General features: G+C 39.0%; 1 protein-coding gene across 7 annotated transcripts in view; it reads right to left on the bottom strand.

Moving 5' to 3' along the window:
- C1QTNF7 (C1q and TNF related 7) overlaps positions 1 to 18,202 on the bottom strand; it is a 106,914-nt gene that overhangs the window by 10,945 nt on the left and 77,767 nt on the right. For 3 of the 7 annotated variants that reach the window (XM_041751239.1, XM_041751241.1, XM_041751240.1), the window contains one exon: positions 16,146 to 16,208. The exons of 3 other annotated variants lie outside the window; for them this stretch is intronic. The gene's annotated coding sequence lies outside the window, so the exon portion shown is untranslated. Of the gene's footprint in view, positions 1 to 7,552; positions 7,817 to 16,145; positions 16,209 to 18,202 lie in introns of those variants that run through there. One more of the 7 variants, XM_041751238.1, reaches the window with a different exon arrangement.

Consider the following 18,202-nt stretch of genomic DNA (forward strand, 5'->3'; position numbering starts at 1 on the left):
CAAATAGGATCCTGAAATGACAGATCATTTATTAGCATGACATTTGACATTTAAACTGAGAGGTGGGCAGTATAGGCTGGGACACCTGATTTTCTAGGCTAAATGGTCCTTAGGATTATCAGCTTCTTGGATGGGAGATTGTATACACATGGTTTCAGAGTGGTGTAAATTAATAGTTTTTGGATAGTTGGACCTGTGCTTTAATAAGAAATCTCAACAATGCTTGATGTATATGCCTGGCATTATGCTCGCCCAAAGGAAATAATCATAAAATGTGAAAAAAGCAATCGGATAGAGTTTTCTTGTTTTTTGACAGCCACATCAGAAAATTAACCAGGCACACTGTACCAGTTTTATGACACCCATGGGAAAATTGCAACATCTTGGAATTAGACCTAGAAATTTGCCAGAGCATAGGAATGACAAACAGAAAAACACAGTATGCACATGTGGTTCAAAATATGTCTGATTCCTAGAAATCTTATTAGTGAAAAACTAAAGCAACTTACCCAAATATAGGCTTTGTATCTTTGACCAAATCTTCATGTTACCAATGTCTCTCACCCCCAATCTCCCCTTCCCCAAATCCAGGAGAATATTTTTGCTGTGTACTGCCTGCTATAATGTAGCATGAATTCAAAATTAGTGATCCCATTGCTCAACTGGGATTAAGGCCCTTTGGAGAAGCCCATCAGATCTGATAAAGATACGAGCCCTTTCAAGAGTCTTCCAGATGAAAAGAAAATGAAAGAACATTTTATCCATACCTCTGACATGGTTAAAACAAACTACAATGAGTTAATTACTAGCTTTTTCTTGTAAAAAACTGATTAAAGGAGGTTTTAAGAAGGAATTTGAAAGACAAGAACATGCTCATAGGAGATACTCATAAAAAGGTGTTTATTTTTTATTTTTTTATTTTTTTTAATTTATGATAGTCACAGAGAGAGAGAGAGAGGCAGAGACACAGGCAGAGGGAGAAGCAGGCTCCATGCACCGGGAGCCAGACGTGGGATTTGATCCTGGGTCTCCAGGATCGCGCCCTGGGCCAAAGGCAGGCGCCAAACCGCTGTGCCACCCAGGGATCCCTAAAAAGGTGTTTAAAGAGACATGGAATGGGCTTCTGTAGCTAAGGCCAGGATTTGATTCTAAGTGGGACTTGAAATTATGTGGAGAGAGGGCACTTTGGGCAGTGGCATCTCAGGCACTGTAGTGGAGATGCTGAAAAACACAAACACGCCAGTACTCAGGGACCAGTCTATGAAGAAGTTTGTAGTAAGAGTGATGGTGGATAGAATGATATTAACATTTCCAATAGCCAGGCTAAAAAGTGCTCAAAGAAGGTAAAAACTAACACAACTAAAACCGATGCATTCATCAAACAAATGGTTTGCCTTTCATTGACAAATGCATTAGAATATTGTCTGTATAGTAGTCTAAATGCTGGAAGCATCTTCAGTTAGAATTTTATCATTTTTTTGAGAGGGAGGGGGGTAGGGGTAAGGGGAAAGGGAGAGGAAGAGAGAATCTTAAGCAGGCTCCATGCTCAGAGTGGAGCACAATGTAGGGCTCAGTCTCAACCCTGGGATCATGACCCATGCCAAAATCAAGAGTTGGACACTTAACTGAGCCACCTGGGTGCCCCTCCCAGTTAAAATTTTTGAAAGTCACTCAAAATGATTATCCATTAATAATCCTCATCAGAATTGAGGAACAAGGGATCCCTGGGTGGCGCAGCGCTTTGGCGCCTGCCTTTGGCCCAGGGCGCGATCCTGGAGACCCGGGATCGAATCCCACGTCAGGCTCCTGGTGCATGGAGCCTGCTTCTCCCTCTGCCTATGTCTCTGCCTCTCTCTCTCTCTCTCTCTGTATGACTCTCATAAATAAATAATAAAAAATTAAAAAAAAAAAGAATTGAGGAACAATATGATATGCTTCCTGATGCATGACGACAGCATGGTGGTAAGTGGCCACTTGAGTCTTGGGACTCAATTTATTGGGATGACAAAGAGGTATCAGGTATAATGGAAACTACAGTGGCATCACCTTGCAATGGTCCTTCATTTTACTGAAAAGTCAAAGGCCTCATGGTACATCATCTTCAGGGCTCTATTTGATTAGGCATCTACACTTGTTACCTCCCTGCTTCTTCCACTATTCTCCTTCCCGCTCTCCAGCTCCAGTCACTCTGAATTCCTTGGGTTTCTCAAAGACACCAGGAATGTTCTACCTTAGGGCCTTCACGCTGTCTCTTCCCTCTGTCTAGAAGTCTCTGCCCCCAGACATCCACGTGTCTTACTCTCTCATCCCTCTCTTTTCTGCCCTCTCCCTGAAGCCAATTATTATACTGTACAATTATCTTTTATACCTCCTGACCCCCCCCCATTCTGCTCTACTGTTTTCTCTTTTTCTTTGTACTCATCATCTCTAAGTCACTAAATTATTATGTTTATTGTGCTTTAAAAATATTGAAGATCTCCATCTGATAGAAGGTAATCTCCGTGAGGGGCAAGGATTTGTCTTACTCATTGACTTCTACAACCATCTAGAACACTCTGTAGCACAAAACATCAAGTTGTGGGAAAGGAGGAAGATTTTTTTGGGGAGGTGGGTTTGAGTTTTGTGGGGAAAAAAAAGAAAAAAACTATAGATTATCTACCATATGGATACATTACACTTAACTAGTCTCCTACTGATGAGTATTTGGGATATTTTCATTCTTGTATAAGCAATAGTGCAATCAATCAATCTCTCTCTCTTTTATTTGTACATAGTTCATTACTTGAGCAGCAAATAGCTTGTTCCCAGTTTGCCTTTTCCTGCATTTAAAAATATTTTTTACCATAAAAACATTCTTGGGCACGTGGGTGGTTCAGTTGGTTGAGTGTCTCCCTTTGGCTTAATTCATGATCCTGGAGTCCTGGGATCAAGCCCCAAGTCAATCTCTTCACTCCTTCTTCCTCTGCTCCTCTCCCCCAGCTCATGCTTTCTCTCGTGCTATCTCTGGCATGCTTTCTCTCTCTCTCTCAAATAAATCAATAAAATCTTAAAAAAAAGAAAACCCAACATTCTTGAAGTTCAATTCATTGTGTTTGAAAGGCCTTCCTCACTTCAGGATAATAAAAAGAATTCTCCCATTTTCAGTTCTTTTGTTGTTTCACTTGTTCACATTTAATATTTGACCCATTAGAATGTATGTTTCTTTCTTTCTTTCTTTCTTTCTTTCTTTCTTTCTTTCTTTCTTTCTCTCTTTCTTTCTCTCTCTCTTTCTTTCTTTCTTTCTTTCTTTCTTTCTTTCTTTCTTTCTTTCTTTCTTTCTTTTTTTTCAGTTGAAGATTACTTATTTATTTGAGAGAGAACAGGAGAGAAAGAGAGAATAGGGAACGGGGCAGAGGGAGAGGAAGAGAGAATCTTAAATAGACTCTGAGCACAGAGCCTGACACAGGGCTCAATCTCATGACCCTTGGGATCACGACCTGGGCTGAAACCAAGAGTTGGATGCTTAACCGACTCTGCAACCCAGGTGATCCTAGAATATTTCTGATAACAAGTGTGAGATAGAGATCCAACTGTATATTTTCAACACCTGTATTGAATAATCCATCTTTCACCCACTCTCCCATCAGTTTGTAGTGAACTTGGTTATTTTGGCTGGGACAAAATTATGTGGGTCATGGTTTTATAAACATTACAATATTTTTTACAGCAATATTTATTGAGATTTAATTTAGACATTATAAATTTCATCAGTTTGAAGTATTCAGCTCAATGTACACTATAATCCAATTTTAGATCACTTTCAGAACTACAGCAAGAAACCTCAGACACATTTGCAGTCACTCTTCATACAAAATATTTTGATGGATTGTATTGAATATGCAAATTTATGTAGAATATGTGCTAAAATGTATTTTTTCCCAACATCATGCTCCTTTGGAGTGAGAAAATCAAAGCTCTGGAAATATTGTTAATCTTGAACAGATCTGTCCTGGGATGTTAATGGATTCTATTTTTCTGTAGGGATTACAAAGTAACAGATTTTTAGTTTTTTTAAATTTCTATTTACTCTGTGGTACTTTAGATTTCACAGCCTTTGTGTGAATGTGTATTTTGAATTTGTAAAGCATGAACATAAGCATGTAGTGTCTTGTGAGATTTTTAGTGATAGAATCCTTTGTTCTTGCTAAACTAGCCATGAAAAATACTTGAAGAAATACTGAACAAATCATTGCAAAAACTGAACTTTTAGGTAATGCACCCATGGATTGATATTCCTTCTTTTTTTTAAAAAAAATAAGATAAACTCATATGTATACAGCCAACTTATAGTTGACAAGGAGCCAAGAATACTTACTTCGTGGAGAAAGAATAGTCTCTTCAATAAATGGTGTTGGGAAAACTGGCTATTTACATGCAAAAGAATGAAGTTGTATCCCTAACTTAACACCCCTCAAAAGATCAACTTGAAATGGATTGAAGACTTAAATATAAGACCCCAAACCATAAAACCTCTAGAAGAAAACATAGGTAAAAAGATCTTGACATTGGTCTTGGCAATAGTATTTTTGGATATGACACCAAAATACAAACAACAAAAGCATAAAATAAACAAGTGGGGCTACTTTCAAGTAAAAAGCTTCTGCCTAGCACAAGAGATATTACAAAAAATGAAAAAAACCTAAAGAATGAGAGAATTGCAAACCATATATCATGTAAGGGGTTAATACCTAAATTATAAAAGGAATTTATAGAATTTAACAGGAAAAAACAAATAATCTTCTTAAAAATGGACAAAGAATCTGAATAGACATTTTTCCAACAAAGACATACAAACAGCTAACAGGTACATGAAGAGATGCTTAACATCATTAGTCATTAGGAGAGTGCAAGTCAAAACCACAATGAGGTATTGCCTTACAACTGTCAGAATGGCTATCATCAAAAAGAGAAGGGATAATAAATTTTGCTGAGTTTATGGAGAAAAGGGAACCCTTGTGCACTGCTGGTGAGAATGTAAATTGGTATAGCCACTATGGAAAACAATATAGAGATTTCTCGAAAAATTAAAAATACAACTACCGTGTGATCCAGCAACCCTACTTCTGCATATATATCTGAAGGAAATGAAAACAGGATATCAAAGAACTATCTGGACTCTCAGGTTCATTGCAGCATTATTTACAATAGCCAAGACATGGAAGCAACCTAAATGTCCATTGACAAATGAATGATAAAGAGAATGTGGTATAAATATAATGGACTACTATTCAGCCATGAAAGAAGGATATCCTGCCATTTGTGACATGATGGATGAACCATAAAAGCATTATAGTATGTGAAATAAGTCAGAGAAAGACAAATATTGTATGATTCAACTTACATATTGAATCTAAAACTCTGAATTCATATAAAAAGAGAATAGAATGGTGGTTGTCAGTGGCTGGAGGGTGGGGGAAATGGAGAGACGCTGGTGAAATAATTCAACCTCTACTTATAAGCTGAATAAATTTTGGGGATATAATGTGCAGCATGGTGTCTATAATTAATATTGTCTTGTATATTGAAAGAGAATACATCTTACTGCATGTTATTACTACACACAAAAAATGTTCTTACTGCACACAAAAATGATAATTATGTGAGGTGATGGATGTGTTAACTAATTTTACTTTAATAATCATTTCACAATACATGCAGGTATCAAACCTTTACATTGTAGACCTTAAGCTTACACAATGTTATATGCCACTTGTAGCTCAATAAAGCTGGAAAAAAAACCCGTAGTTGGTAGAATGTAAAATGCTGCACTGCTGTGCAAAACAGTAAATTAAGTCCTCAAAAAATTTAATCTAGAATTATCATATGATCCAACAATTCCACTTCCGGGTATTTATCTAAAAGAAGCGAGAAAAGGGACTCAGATATTTGTACACTCATGCTCATAGCAGCATTATTTACGAGAACCAAAAGGTGGATACCTTTACGAGAACCACCCAGCTGCCATCAACAGACAAATGGATAGACACAATATGGTACACATATACAATGGAATATTATTCAACCATTAAAAGGAAGGGAATTTCAACCCATTTTACAATTTGGAGGAATCTCAAAAACTTGATGCTAAGTGAAACAAGCTAGTCTCAAAAGGACAAATATTGTATGATTTTTACCTATATGATGTATCTAGAATAGTCACAGTTGTAGAGACATAAAGTCAAACAGTTGTTGCCAAAGGCTAGGGAGAGGGGTTGGGGGGCTAACATTTAATGAATGCAGAGTTTCAGTTGGTGAAGATGAAAAAGTTCTGGAGATGCATGGTGGTGTGATGGTTGTACAACAGTGTGAATATACTTGCTGCCACAGAACTGTACACTTCAAAATTGTGAAGTATATATTATGTATATTTTACCAAAATAAAAAAATACTAAGTGAAAAAAGCAAGATATGCTGGGATGCAGGGAATATACTAGTATTTTTATTACTGTGCTGGTGCTGGGTGTTTTCAAACATTGCTTACTTCATCCTTACACTGCTTTTATGCAGTAGATGATATTATCTTCATTTTATAAATAAGAAAATTGAGACTGAGGGCTCACATCCAGATAGCCATAAAGATGGCACAGGCAGGATTTGAACTGAGCTCTTTTTGTCTCCAAACACTCAAATTTTCTCCCACATCATGTGAGGGAAACTGTAATATTACTTCATGACAAAGGGCTGGACTCGATTATTAATTTGACTTGAGAATATATTTTGCCTGGAAGTCATTAGGAAGAAGATAGGTAACTAGGGGTGACCTAAATACGACATATCCTTGGCCTGCAGAGGAAGAGATTTCATAATAGCAGTCTCGGTCCTTCTCACTAGGAGTAAGCAAGACAGGGTGGGGACCTGAGGTGCTCATATCCTAGCTGTTTCTGTTGTGTGGTTCCTCAGCTCTGTCCTTGGGCTCCAGTATTCCTCCTCAGAACTGCCTCTCTGGTTGGCCATGGAATACCTTCCTTTCTGTCACTGTGCAGCGTGCAGCACCTCACAAACACACTGGGTTATGACTATCTATTGCTTTTTCTCCACCAAAAGATAAACTCTGTACCACCAACATTTAGGACCAAGGCTAGGCTGCAGTAGAGGCTCACCAAAGGTTGGATGAAGAAAATATTTATTCATCAATATTTCCTTCAAGAACAGCTTGTGATTTTTAAAGCTTTGGCTGCTTTATGTAAAGTGCTATGATGGCACGACAGTAAAAAAAAAAAAAATGCTGACATTTGGCAAACATTTTGTAGTCTACAGAGCAACATTAAGTTCATATCATTTTTCCAAAAGACCCTTTCGTGGTAGGTTGGACTGGGAACTGATGTCTCAAGAAGTCAGGTAACTTGTCTATGGCCACAAAGCGAGTGTCAGGCCAGAGATTTGAACCCAGGCCTTCAGTTTCATGGATTTTTCTAACAGAGCTGTCTGTTTAATAAATTCAGAAACTCCCGTAATGAAACGGGCCACTGCATCTACATTTGCCAAAGTTCTATAAAAAGAGTAAACACCATACCTTGCTCTGGGTTGGTGGGTTGCTCCAGGATTCTAAATCCACAAGAGACTGAGGATCTTTCATGAGAGCTTCAGCGAAAAACTTGCTTTGGTACCAGACAGAAAAAGAGATCCAAGTTCTCAGAGGTTTCCAAACAGTTGTGCTAAAAATAAATTTTCTCCTTTAGTCCCAAAGAGCCAGAGGCCCTGGAAGTCATTCATGGGGTGAGGCTCAATCAGGGGCCGGTCAGAATTACAGTTTTGTTTGAGATAAACCTTAAGCTCCCGCTTTCTTTGGTAAGTTTAGAGGTGCTTCCATCTCTGTGTGTCGTGGCCTCTTTTGCAGATTTGTTTACTTAAATTTTTCCTTCTTCATTTGTTTTCCACTGAGTGGAAGTTTCAGGAAAAAAATTACTCACTGACTGGAAATTAGTTGTTAACTTAGAGAAAAGAGTCATTTCCTATTTGAAAATTTTCAAGGTAGAATCTTCAAATTCTGGAGATTGGGTGTGGTTTCATGGAATAAACAAGGAGAGGTGGTAAATATTCTTGGCAAATATGGCGGGAAAAAGAGTCCGTCATCCTATGGAAATGGAAGAGGGTGCTGTGAAATGGAAGAGGGTTATGAGTACTGCACTGATCTTTTCTTTGTTCTCTGTTGAATGGGTAAATGATTGGGTATTTTTGGAAGACTGACATGTCTTTGTTACTGTAGAGAACTGATCATAACAACTCAAAAGGCAGAATGGTTCTCCAAAGCCTGCGACTACTAATCTTCGATGCAATCAATTTCTTTGTTTCCTTCTGATACGTACTTCTCACGTCTCCTTAGCAACAGCAATATATAATTCATGATGTCATTTATGGAAATTCAGTGACTGAAAAATCTTGTTTTTATCTTGCTTTCCCTACCATTCTTCTCAAGCCTTTGAGAATGCTAATCGGAAGAAGTCTTTTCAAAGTTATTGAAGTGGATACTGGTGATAAATTTGACCAAGAAGGTGGATGAGGTTGTCACCCAGATAAACTTCATTTTGTTCTAGCCATCCACCCTCCCATCTGGAGGAAATGGTTTTTTGAACTTGTTGGCTATCCAAAATATGATGCTATCACAAGGTAGTGAAAACCATACCTTGGGCACAGAGTGAGACAGTTTTTTGTTAAATTAGAGTAGGATCTTTTATTTTCAATTGAGTAAATTTGACATGTAGCATTGTTGCAGTTTAAGGTGTAAAGTGTGTTACTTGATATATTTATATATTGTAATATGATTGTTGTTGTTATATTACATCATTATAGCACAATAATATTGCCTATATTCATTATATTGTGCTTTAGATCTTTAAGACTTACTGAATGCTTGTTATAAGTTAGTACCCTTAAACATCATCTGTTTTCTCCCCCTCCTCCTCTGATAACCACCATTTTATAGAGTATGATCTTAATCAGATGGAGTCCCTGAGCTTGTCTTCTCATCTTCAAAATGAAATATCTTCCATTATTTCTAAGTTTTCTCACAGTTCTTTATGTTCTCCAACAAAGTGCTTGTGCGTGATGAGACGGAATTTATAAAAAATGCCACATCTATACATATGGATAGAGATACAAGTCACTTTGAAGGAGATATTTATTGAGAGAAGTCACTCAAGTGCCATGCATACAAGGAGGCACTTGGTAGTAGCTCAATGATTTCTCCTCTCAGGGATTTTTAGCTGGAGAGGTGTTGGGATTATTTGCTTAAAGCACCCATCGTCTTCTAGAAGGAAGGAACCAGGGGTCCAATTCTCTTCCATGATGCAAATTTAGAGAAATTAGTCATGAACTATAGGGTTGGCCTGGTTGAAAGCCTATCATCAAGAAAGGACATGGTAGTTCACAGAAGGAATTGACCAGGAGTTAAGTGGGAATCTGGGCAAAAAAATCTAAAGGATTTGGGAGTGGTGGCTTTGGTATAGTATATAAGTGAGGTTGCAAGCTTGTCTACTTTTGGTCATTCTGTCGGGGCAGATATCCTTTGGGGGACTGTGGTGAAACACACTGTGGTGAACTAAAAGGATTATTATATTGAAACTTAGTAAGGGGGAATTACTGGGGTCAACAAGAGCATACCCTACAAAGCCTCTACTGGAATGTGCATTACTAGTGTTCAACAGTGTCACCATTTGGTGGCTAAACCAATGGGAAGGGTGGACAATCAAAGATTTTGTTTTGTATGTTTTACCTAAGTTGGGAGTAGGAATGGCCTCTCTGAGCCAAGCAAGCCCCTAGAATTCTTAGATTGTTCATGGAAGGAAGGATTTAGGTCTTGGGTAATCTATGTGCTAATGAAAGCAAATGGGGTCCTAGCAATTCATTGAAAGCAAAGAAAGGCATGACCATAATGAACTTCAACAGGCAAAGCAGGTCATTGGGGTAAAATGCTTCAGTTAGTTCAGTGCCAGGAGAACATCACACAATAACCCTTTGTCATGTGTAAGACAGCTTTGACTCTCTGTCTTAAAGGAATCTTCCCACTCCCTATACTGAAGGGTTTGAACTGGCTAAACTAGAAAACCAGTCTTTATAAGCTTAATTTCAGGTATTTCAGCCTTTGGATGTGTCAATTTATATAAAGTTGTGACTTCTTAATGGTTTTTTCTCATTCACTCTTTGAAATAGCACAATCTTTGTTAAAGAACTTAGAAATAGTTTCTTGACTTCCAAAAGAGACAGAGGTATTCTTATGTTACTGGCTTATCATGGCCAACTATTGATACAATTTACGGGTATTTATATCTGATTTCTTGTGTCATTTGCAGCTCCCTTAATTTCCCTTTAATGTTTGATGATAAAGTTTCTTGTATTGTTAAGGTATCACACTATTTTTTCTGTTCTGCAATATTAGATTTTAAAAATAATTTTTCATCTGAGATAACTCATTATAATCTGTATCTTCTCAGACATATTCTTCACAAAGAGAACTAGCCTTTGAAATTGTCTCCTAGAGCAGTCGGAGCTCTGATGGAGCTAAAGCTTGTTAGTGACTATTTCACTCAGCATTTTTGATGCTTTTTTTAGAGACAATGGTGAAAGTGATGGGTAAAATAATATGTTGAAGTCAGTATTAGCTTAGAGTAAAAAAAAAAATCAGATTCTATTTTTACCTTCCAGTCATGCCAAGGCCAAGGTCTTCCTCTATTTTTCCTATGCAGAGAAGTTTTTTCTCTCATCTTGTGCTTTTGTTTTCCTGTAGCCTTAACTCACTTTTCAACTGAAATCAGTTCAATCTAGGCCAATCCAAGCAATGTCCACAAAGCACCTAACAATGTACTGGTTCAGCTCTCAAGAAAAGGGTTCAAGTTTGTAGTTTTGCCAATTTTCTTGGTGTAAATATTCCCACAATGGGGGTGCATGTATTTTTTTTTATTTAACATTTTCGTTTTCTTTGGGTATATACTGAGTGGTGAAATTATGAGATCCTGTGATATTTTTAATATTTTGAGGAACCTCCATACTGTATTCTGCAGTGGCTGCACCAATTTACTATTCTCACCAACAGTTCACAATGGTTTTTTCTCCACATCCTTGCCAGCATTTGTTATTTCTTGTCTTTTTTATTTTAGCCATTCTGATAGGTGTAAGGTGATGTCTCATTGTAGTTTTGATTTGCATTTCCCTCATTTCCCTGATGATGAATGATTAAAAAAAAAAAACAAAACCAAAACACCTCCCATCATGGCCGGTTTCAAGCCACCTGACCTTGACCAAATGCAAAGTTGGGAAGATGTGTGCAGAACTGGCCATTTTGCTGGGTACTAGAATTATTTTTTTAAAAAGGTTCTAGCTGATATACAATAAGCAATTATATGCTAGGACATTATATCATTACTTTCCTTAATCTTCACTATAACCTCTTGAGGTGAGTAACTTTATCATTTCCTTTTTATAGATGAAGACTATAAGTAGTCTGATTCATAGTTGGCTCACCAGCCACCATACCATATACCTCCCTAAGGTGTGGCTAACTTTACAAGATCAGGTTCCTGCCTGAAAGCTAGGTGGAATGCACACCTGACTCCTCCCCCTCCCTGGAGCACTGGATTCTGTCTGGAATCTAATCTCTTTTTTGCTCCTGTGCCTTACTTATTTTATGTCCTCTGGCTTGCAAGTTCCTGCTAACCATGTCTTTCCTATGTCCCTTTCTTCATCTGCTCACATTTTTAATCCTTAATCATTGCTTTGTCCAGAAAGTCTCCTTGATAGTTCAGAAAGTCTGCCTGATGCTCCCCATCAGGTACAGCCTTATCTTCCCTTGAGCCCTCCTGACACATTATTTGGACCTTTCTTATGCTCCTTGGCTCATGCATTCTCAATTAGGTCTATTAATTCAGCATATAAGCAGATCAGGTCAAAGTATTTATATTTTTCAAAATTTCTATGCGTAATTCTGATGGACAGCCAGGTTTGGGGAATGATCTAATCTTCTCTTGTTGAAATGATGGCCTACTTTTTAATCCTTCCAAACAACAAAGTTCCAGGGATACAAATCCGGTTTTCTCCCTCTTTCATCTTGTTCTCCTATTCATTACCTCATCAAATATTTATTGAGCTGTTACTACATGGTAGCTATTGAATTCTTGGATTGGTATTCAAGGGTGAGTAAACATAAAGCCCTTATAGGGGAAAAGTCTAGTGAAGAAGACAGACACTCATCAAATAATCACAGAACTATATTTAGTAAGATGTTAGTTTGGACTTCCCATCATCTTGGAGTTTCAATTTAGGATTCAAAACAAATTATAATGGGCAATCAATATCCACACGTCCATTTAAGACTTGCTAAAAACAGCTGGATCTGATACTGTCCAGCATCCACTTCCCATCCATGTAAGAGAAAGCTAGAAGTTCCAAAATGATTCATGGCTGAAGAAAACTTTCAGAGTAGAGACCTATTAGCTGATAAGAGAGTGCTGAGGAGCTCTTCCCTCCTTTCCTGTGAGGAAGGTAAGGGAAGAATGATACTCACTCTGTGGCCAAATGGCAAGGACCCCAAGAGATCACTGATAGTGTGAAAGTTGCTTGCAAGAAAGAAGCTAATAATTCTCAGTTAGATATTTAACTAAACCATAAATCTGTAAGCCTTGCAGCTTTCATGGGATCAGAGAAATGTGATAAAAGGTTCTAGGGGAGCTTGACCCACCCCTGGAGGTTGATGTCCTATGGAATCATAGAAATGAGAGAATTATAGTTCTATAAAGGCAGAAGGCTGTCAGAGAAGGGAGCCAGTGTAGGGGTAGCCATTATTAGAGAGGCAAGGGTTCATGAGTTTCCTAAGAAACAGATGGTACTAAGGATCCAGCTGGAGTTGGGCCATCTAGATGGGACTCTATACTAGGACAAAGTCCTCTTAGATCAAGGAAGACAGTAAGAAGCCACTGAGTATATCACGAGTACAGAAGCTCAGGCTGGTGTGGGCCAATGCAAAGTACCAAACAAAGAGCAGATCACCCATTCAGGGGACTGTATAATATGGAGGTCTCTCAAAAAACTTCCAATGATCCTGGGAATATGTTTAATTAGAGATAGCTGGCATTTAAAGACTTGGAGCACCTGTATGTGGCAGGAGATAACCATACAAATAGCACATATTGAGCAAAAATACTTTGATCATGCTTATCTAATTCTTTTATACTCTGATCTGATCTAGACATGTTCAAAGTGGAAGGAGGGAGAGGAGATGGGGGAAGAGTGAAAAATCCTAGCAGATCCTGAGCTGAAGGCATGGAAAGGGAACAGGCTGTGTTTTGGACATGAAATGAAAGTTATGATTTAGATATGTCTTTTTAATATCTGGAAATGAGTCACAATTAAATAATGAAACTGGGTCATGTAACTGAAAATGACCAGAAAGTTAAGGAATTTGCTTGAGATGTCATGAAAGGACAGGGAAGAAAGATCCAAAAGAATTTGACTAGAAGAAGTGATGGGAGAAGAATAAAGTTGTTTCTTACTTATATCATGTCAAGAACAGCTAAGGTCATTTGATAATTTAATAAACTCTAGAAAGTATTCTGAAGGAAAGGTGAATAGTGTTTTTGGGAGTATTTAGCAGGATGACATAACCAAGACTCTGGATCAGGGAGGGCCTGTCTTGGGATATGGCATCTGATCTGAAATATGAAACAGAAGCAAGCATTAACCAGTAAGAGGTTGTGAGAAAACACTTTTGGGCTGAGGGATTGCCATATGCAAAGGTCCTGAGGTAGAAGAGGGTAATTTTGAAAAAAGGCCATTGAGAAAGGGGCAAAGTAGAGGATGATCCTGGAGGGAGGATGGCTCTCCTGGCCATGGAAGGTTCTGATCTTTTTCCTGGGGTGGTAGGGGCCCCTGAAGGACTGTGAGCAGGATTATATGAGTCAGGCTGTCAACTGATAGGTTGACTCAACTCTGATAGGTTACCACAATGAGGATGATATACATTGAGGGAAGGCCTATTTGCTACTTCCCTGGCTTTTCAAGGTGAATTCAACAGGCCATAAAGACCCAGGGTGGTTTCTGAACCCAGTATCCTTTCACTGTAGGGAAAGAAGTGACTTCTTGTATGAAAAGTTTGCATGTTTAACAATAAGGCAATTCACTCACTCATTGAATGAACAAGTGTTATTGGACCCCGCTGGGTGCCAGGCTCTGTCCCAGGCCCTGCAGATGGGAGTTGGAAGAGGCAGATGGGATTTCGATGTGAAACAGAGCTCACATTCCAGTAGGAATTTCATGCCATCAGGGAAGGAAGGACCCTAAGAGGGCATCAGCCTGATTTTCCCACTTTATAGACTAAAAACCAGATGCAGTGAGAAGAAGTGACTTGCCCAAAGGCCACAATTACATATGATGTTAGAATTAGAACTCAGGTCCCTGTATCATTGCCAAGAGTCACTCCTCGCAAAGCATAGCCTCTCATCAAGCTTTCATTCCTAAGACATTGCAGTATTCTTTTTTTATAGAAATATCCATTATTGGGGATAACTGAGAATTAACAAACAGCATTATCCCTGACCATAATACTTGAGCCTTGCCCTTATGTCCACAATGTCACTTCTCATATTTTAAATCATAAGAAATTTTTTAAAAAATTGCAGAAAATTTCAAACATACATGAAAGTGATACATACTGATGCCCTAGATACCCAGCTGCAAGTTACCCAAGGAGAATATTGTTTCTCTGGTGCCCCGTTCTTATGCTCCCTTCTCCTCAACCCCTGCACTTGGTATGTTTTGAAGCAAATTCCACACACCATATCATTTATTCTGTAACTATTTCAGAAAACCTAGGAATTTTTATCATCTTGGATAACAAATAACAGAGCAATTGACACCCTATGTCTCCATTGGCCCTTGAGACTTCTTAACCAAAAAAGAGCATACTTTAGATAAGTCAAAAATGTCTTAAAAGCACTTTACTCACAGACTGCCATATTGTGCACTAAAAGTTCTGAAATGTAGTTTTATGAGGCTGTCAAGCTTTTTCAGGGAAGTTTTCAGAGTGCAATGGGAGCTCTCTGCTGACCCATTAGAGAAATTCCAAGAAGTTCAGTAAAAGCCAGCCTGAGGGCCATGTGCTCTGGGAGGCAAGAGCCACAGAGCTGGTCTTCCACATCACCACACGTCCAGGACGGGGCCTTTGCTGATGCCAGGTATAGCACCATGTGGCTTTTACCATCAAAACCTGTCAAACTGTCCTGAGATTGTTTAGGAAACACTGGAGAGCCAGAGGTGGTTTCAAAATGTCAGGTAATCCTGGAGTTGGAATGTGAGGGCTATCCAGGTGATTGGAGTTGCCTTGGGAGTTTAACAGTCCATCGGCACAGAATGGGGCTGGTTGGTCTCGAACCTGCAAGGCTGGTTCCTGCCGCTTCCATCTCGGCTATGGTGCCATCAGGCAAGATAGGCAAGAGGAGAACTTCGACAGTAACAACCAGGTGGACAGACCACCAGAGCAAACCTCTCTGTGTCTGCTTCACAACCCCTATGCCTTCAGGTTGTGCTGACTACAATTTGCACACTTTCCTGAGAAATATGGGGCATGTGAGAGATGCTGTGTCTTCATGTGTGTGTGTAGGTTTTTTTTTAAACATTGAGATATGATCAAATTATACATTATATCCATTTCAGGTGCACAGCATAGTGATTATATATGTATATTGTGACATGGTCACACAGTCTAATTAAATCCATCACCACACATAGTTACAAATTGTTTTTTTTTCTTGCCAGGAGTACTTTTAAGATTTACTCTCTTAGCAACTTTTAGATGTACAATGCAGTGTTAACTATAGTCACCATACTGTACATGGCATTCCCAGGACTTATTCATTTTATGACTGGAAGTTTGTACACTTTGGTTCCCTTCCCCATGTTGCCCTCCCTCCCCACCCCTAGCCTCTGAAACTACCAATCTGCTTTCTGTTGGATGAATTTGGTTTTTGGTTTTGCTTTTAGATTCCACATTCACATGAGATCATATGGCATTTATCTTTCTCTGTCTTATTTCACTTAGTGTAATGCCCATCCATGCTGTGGCAAATGACAGGAGTTCCTTCTTTTTCATGGCTGAATAATATTCCACTGTATATACATACCACATTTTCTCTAATCCATTCATCCATCGATGGACACTTAAGGCTGTTTCTGAGATGCCGCATCTTTGAATGATGAAAAATAAAAAAATAGTTACCATTTATCAAGTGTTTATTGTGGCAAGGCACTCTCCTAAGTACTTTATATGTATTTGTTGTTTATTCTTTACCATGAGCCCATGAGGTAGCTGCTAGGACTTCCTCATGATGGATAAGGTGGCTGGGGTTAGAGGAAGATTGGCACTGCTGGTAAGAGGCAGAGCTGGACTTCAAAGCCCTCCTCCTCCCCAGACCAACAGCCTCCAATCAGCCTCCTGGTTTCTTCTACTAGAAAGTTTCCCCACCTCTCTGCCTGTCTTTGAGTCTCTGCCAAAACCAAGTGATGGTGGCTGATTCCCTTGCTATAGTAAGTTCAGAATAAATAGCCTTTTCTTGTTCTAATCTGATTAGTCTTCACTTATTTCCATAATGTGGATGCCCACAATCCTTTCAATTTGTCTAGAGTTCTAGAAGGGAAGAGGTGTATTATTCACTGGGGCTCCCAAAAGTGTGGGTAAGCCAGCTCCTACTTTTAAGGGGTTTGCTGTCTCTACAGAGAATCTAGGCTTCTATACATGAGTTACACCTGATAAAGACTCAGGTACGAGAATGCACTCCTTACAGTATGCTCCTTTGGGGCAAGAACCCTGTCTTATTCGCCTATACCACCACATACACCCAAGGGCTAGGATCTAAAGATGCTCAGCATATACTGGTGGATTAATGACTAATTCTAATTAGATACCAGAATAAGAGCAAGAAAGTTAGTCTTCAATGCTGATTGGGTTCTGGAGGCAACCACAGACCAGTATGGTTCAACAGCCTCATGAGTAGCTCCATACTTCCCTGTCTCTCTCCCAATCTCTTGCAACAGCCTTTGACCTGCTGTCTCTGGTTCTGCAGTTTTCTGCCTTCAAGTCCAGGTTCTTGCATGCTACTAAAATGAACCCAAACAATGGGCACTTCATAAATGAATATTTGCTAAATGAATGAATAATATCACTTTCCTATTTAAATTCATTCCAATAGTTAAATCTGCTTTGTCGTTTTTTTGACCCAAAATATCCTAATTAGGTAGAACTTTGCCACAGGGCAAATGCAAGGAAAAAGTCACAGAAGACACCAATAGGAAGAGGAATTATTTGCTAGTGTGTGGGGTGGCACTGGTTGGAATGGTGAGACTCACCTTGTTCTTGGATTCCCAGAACACCTTGGAAGCCAAAACATCTGCTCTCCCTTCCAGTTGGCTACATATGACTGCTCTTTCTCTCATGGTCACTGAGAAGCACATATCTGGCCTCCCAGAACATTATCCAGTGTGCTAGGGCAAGGGATCTATCCAAAGGATTGCAGCTGGCAGCCCAGAGGAGGTCCTTCAAGGGGCTAATAATCAACACCATTTATGGGAACTCCTAATTTGAAGGCAGGAAATAATAGCATCCATTTATGAAGTACTTACTATAGGCTAGCTGTAGTGAATCCTGATTACTTAGTGAAGAAGATATTATTATCTGCTTATTATGGATGTGGAAAGTCAGGATCCCAAAATGAAAGAATTTACAAGGGTCATGCAGCTACTAAGTGATGGATTTGGCATTCAAATTCAGATTTTTCTGACCCCCAAATCGAACCTTTAGCTTAATATGAGGACAGGAATACCACTTAGCTCTTCTTGTAAAGATTAACTGAAATAATCCACAGAGAATGAGTCCCAGGTTGCCTAGAATATAGTAGGCACTCAGTAACTACTAGGTGAATTAATATTGCTGGTGTTGTCTTTGCTGCTCTGACTTCTGCAGCTTTGGTTCCTGTTCTCTGATGAATTGTCTGTCCTGTGTTCTCTATGCCCACTTTGTTGCACCTGAAGACCACCCAGAGGCCTGTCTTTGGTTGCAGGGAGGCCAGAGGTAACATGGGCATTTAGTAATGAAACCTTTCTATCCTGAGGATTTTGAGAGTGTCTGTGTGACATTATCTAGGCAGAAAAATAGTCTGATGGTGGTGATGATAATAATAATAGC

Source organism: Vulpes lagopus, chromosome 4, assembly GCF_018345385.1.
Source record: "Vulpes lagopus strain Blue_001 chromosome 4, ASM1834538v1, whole genome shotgun sequence".
In the NCBI taxonomy this organism is placed as follows: domain Eukaryota; kingdom Metazoa; phylum Chordata; class Mammalia; order Carnivora; family Canidae; genus Vulpes; species Vulpes lagopus.